Source organism: Notothenia coriiceps, unplaced genomic scaffold (assembly GCF_000735185.1).
Source record: "Notothenia coriiceps isolate Sejong01 unplaced genomic scaffold, NC01 NC01_scaffold00008957, whole genome shotgun sequence".
Lineage (NCBI taxonomy): Eukaryota > Metazoa > Chordata > Actinopteri > Perciformes > Nototheniidae > Notothenia > Notothenia coriiceps.
In genome coordinates, this window is record NW_011341658.1 from 67,221 (window position 1) to 71,847 (window position 4,627).

Consider the following 4,627-nt stretch of genomic DNA (forward strand, 5'->3'; position numbering starts at 1 on the left):
TAGTTTTTGAACAGGTGGCAAAATTGTCAGATATGCTCCTCAATGCATTCTTATGGGACTCAGTGCTGCAGATGGTTGCCATGGTGTTGTCGGGCAGATTGGAGCCGCACACACACACACACACACACACACACACACACACACACACACACACACACACACACACACACACACACACACACACACACTACTCTCTCTCTACAAACACGAGGCACACACAACACACACACACACACACACACACACACACACACACACACACACACACACACACACACACACACACACACACACACACACACACACACCCAATATGTACACAACACACTAACTCACCCACCTGAGTATTCATGCTTCAAAACAGCCACAAATCTTATAATAGGATACAGTAAATCATGAATGCCTGACAGACAGGAAGGGAAGGCTTTTCCATCTATGCTGTCAGTGTCTGTTAATGAAACCCATTATGTTTTATTAGAAAAATTACATACTAATTGAAGTGTTAAGACTCCATATGAATAAGTGCGATTTTAATCAGTTGCAAATTGGGCAAGGTGACGGAAAATGTGACCCCAATTTCACCCTTTTTCCATAATAACAGCAACAATTAAAGCAACAATTAGCAGTGTTATTTAACTTCTACTGCACATCTTATCATTGACAGGGGGGTCCAGCTGCTTGGTGGTTGTGTGGAGAAAAAACCTCATAAATCCATCATGTGTCAGTGGATTATTCATCTCTCTGTCACCACAGCACAATAAACACAATTGCATTAACCGCCACTTATTGTAGGAGCACTGGGGACGTAAAATGTATACAGCGTTGACCTGCAAAGATACACACACACACACACACACACACACACACACACACACACACACACACACACACACACACAGCCTGACGTCACACACACACACACACACACACACACACACACACACACACACACACACACACACACACACACACACACACACACACACACACACACACACACACACACACACACAGCCTGACGTACAGACACACACTGTGAGGAAGTCATCACGTTGTTGGATCAGAGGGTATTAAATCAACCCCATGTTGTCATTTCATCATCACCTGCTGATGTTAGATTAATGAGCAGCGGTGTGTTTTACAGCTGCAGCCACTGTTATAAATTAACACTCATCCAGCAGCAAAAGAAAAGTCTCTATCTTACTCCACGCGATCTTAGCAGTTACCTTTTACACCTTAAATCCCTGTACAGACTCAAAAATCTGCATTTTAATGAAATGACTATATGTGATTATTACTACGACCTTCATGTCTTTTCAAAAGGACGTTTTGAATTCATCGTTACCCCGACTGCTATGGAAATATTTGACCGTTGTTTGACATGCAGTATTTTTCCGACATACTCTCCCGATGTGTATTGTTCATCTACCTTTTAAAGAGAATATCATTAGTAGCACAGAAGGCTGGCATTGACAGAAGGAGCCCTCACATACACAGCTAATGCGTTCATAGCACGAGTTACACAACCGATCCTCCTGAGTTCTCAGAATATCGTCATTCCGTAGAGAGACGCCATCTGTCACATAAAGACCAGTATAAATGAGGTGGCCTGCATCATTTGGCTGCACTGAAAGTGAACTTTGATGAATGAAAATGGTGGCAAGATTCCAATTTGGCCCACTACAGCCTCCCTTTACCCACTTCCACTCTGTGGAGGGTCCGCCATATTAAATGCCATCCCAGACCAATTAGCTGGAAGTGAGTTATGAAATGCATCCAACAGGGATTCCACATTGATTAATTACTCGCCACATGAAATGCAGTTTTGTGTCTGCTATTGAAGACGTTTCACACAAATGTAGGTTCTGTGCAAATGTACTTACAGACCTTTACTTGGAAGCTACATAGACATACATCTACTATTTCCATACAGACGTTAAAAGTAAGAGTAAAGACATGTATCAATGTATGATGACATATACTTCCAATTAGTCTAGAAACAGGCAGTTTGTTCTCTATTTGATGTCAATGGTTATTTATTTACACTGCTTCAAAAACCAAGCAGCTCACAGATTTCAAAAGACAAAAAGATTTGATCTGAATAACTTGTAATAAATCAGCTTAAAAGAAACGTCATTTTTTCATGGACTTCTATACAATCAAATTTCTTTTTGCAACCAGTGGAGTTGGCTCTTAGAAAGAATGCAATTTTTAAGGAACAGCGTTTTCTTTGTCACAGGTTGCATTCATGTTTTAATTTGTCTATATCAACCTTTTCCTCTTTCCTCCTTACCCCCCTCTCAGAGACCAGTACAGAGTGAACATGCTGTGTTAAAGAAGACTAAAAAAAGACTAGTAATTGAGACCAGAAAGCCATTAGGAAACTGCTTATTAAGTTAACAAATCAAGTTAGAAGAAGGGTCATTTGTTCATAGACTTCGATTCAATCAAACTTAAATAAACATGCTGTGCTAAAGAATCATTGAAACTACAAACTGAGACCATAACCTCATTAGGAAACTGTTTACTACGCTTTTTATCAAGCTGGATAAACGGGAATTTGTTCATAGACTTCTATTCAATCGAACCTTTTTTTAATCAGTGGAATTGGCTCAAAGAAAGAATTCAGGTTTAAGGCATTTCCGCATTGGCTTCCCTTTTCCCTTCTACACGAGCAAGACAGGCCCACGCACCTTAGTGAGTTGGAAGATACAGCTTTTCACCTTCTCCGTTTTCATCCACCTTCTCCTCCCTCCTCTCCCCCTCTCAGAGACACGGTTTCCAAAGGCTTCGGCTGATAACTCGTCATGTGATGAGGACAGCAGTTACAGTCTGTCTCCAGAAGAGCCTCTGAGCCAGGAGTCTCCTCTGGGTCTGAATCCTCTGCCCTCTCCCCCAGAAACACTGAGCAGCATCCCGTCTCCTGCACAGGTACCATCATCACCCTATGTTCAATTACTCACTCTTAGTTTTTATGCACCCCAAAAGTTCCAGAAAACCAGAGGTCTTCACCAACGCTGAGTTATTTTAAGTCGAGGCCAAAAACACAACTTTTCCCAGCTGTTTACCCAGAAGTCTTTTAACTTGTTTTAGCACTTACCATATTTACAATGTTGTTTTTAAACTATTCTCTTTCTCTGTTAATCCATTATGTTGTTGTAAAGCAATACATGATTGTCACTAAAAGCCTTGTCTCTACATTACAATAAAACATAACAAATAATTGATTCATTCAATTGAATAAAAATTCAAGTTAGTAGCTATTAAAGGCATAAAAAGACAGAAATGTATAATTCTTTCTTTAATATAAATGTTTCTTCTGCCCGTAAAGTGTCCAAACCAGGCTTTTCTGGATAAGCACATTTTTAAAACATAGTCATCGTCCATGCCGGTTTCAGTTGGATTATTTGTCACAGTTGCTCCGATCAGATCGGTCTCCTCCATTTTGTAGATTATTTACGATTTTTGAATCCACATAAACACATCGGCAAAATCCGGCTTACTTTGAGCATGTGTTTTAAACAGTTGAATAAACAACACCTTGTTTCCTTCTCTCTCTACCATCACGAATAAGCATCCCGACGGGCTATACCGTTTTTTAGTATTAGAGCTATAAACCCAGTTATTCACATTAAGCTAATAATTTACACTAATAGTAACTAAACTTTTGTAGGTAAATAACCTCTTAAAAAAACTTGTCATACAAAATTTGTCAAACTAAGACTTGAAAATTCATATTAGTTGACTTTTTGGGTTTTTTTTTTATATAATAACTTTTTTTATATATATATACGTGTTTATTAGCAAATAGCTAATGCAACAAAAGCTAGCATACGTTCGGTATTAGCATTAGCACTAATTTTTATGCTAATTAACTCGTCAGGGATCGAATAGACACGTTGAAAATATTTTGTACGTCATTAGTTGCAGGTCATAAGTGAGATGAACATCGAGACAACCAGAGATCGTTGTTGTGTATAAATGTGAAAACATAATTGAAATATACAAATGAAAAACCCAACTTTGTAATCACCTAAATTTCCTATAACTCAAAACGTCAACCAATAGAGAAAAGATTATTCTTCGACCTACTGTCAAAATACATAAATTAACAAATCAATTAATAAACAAGGAACTGCTAAACTAACTGAGAATGGAACTATAACTCCCGCGGGGACAGGTTACACGTCTATTCGGCGGCAGGGTAACCCAGTCGAACTTACTCCCCTCCTAGGCTCTACGCACTCTCGTCTCGTCCTCATGTCTGGAATAACTTTCCATTTTTTCACTTAGTTATTTAGTTGTTCCCTGTAAATAGGGACTTGACTCAGGCGAACTTACTACAAGCCGTCCAGATGATAATATTTCTCTTTCACTCAATTATCAGGTTTCTAATTCACTTCGAATTGCGGTGTACAATAACCATCTCAAGTGAAAACATGACGTAGATTCCGTCACCAAGGGTTGAAAAGGGTTCCGGGAGGCGTTTACTGAGCCAACCTTCACGCGGGGGGAGTTGGGGGGAGGGTGTGTGTTTGTGTGTTCCCCCCCCCCCCCAACGTTGTCACCTATTAAGTTCAAATTTTCAGGATACTTCTTTAATTCCTGCCGGTTCACCTTTTGTTAG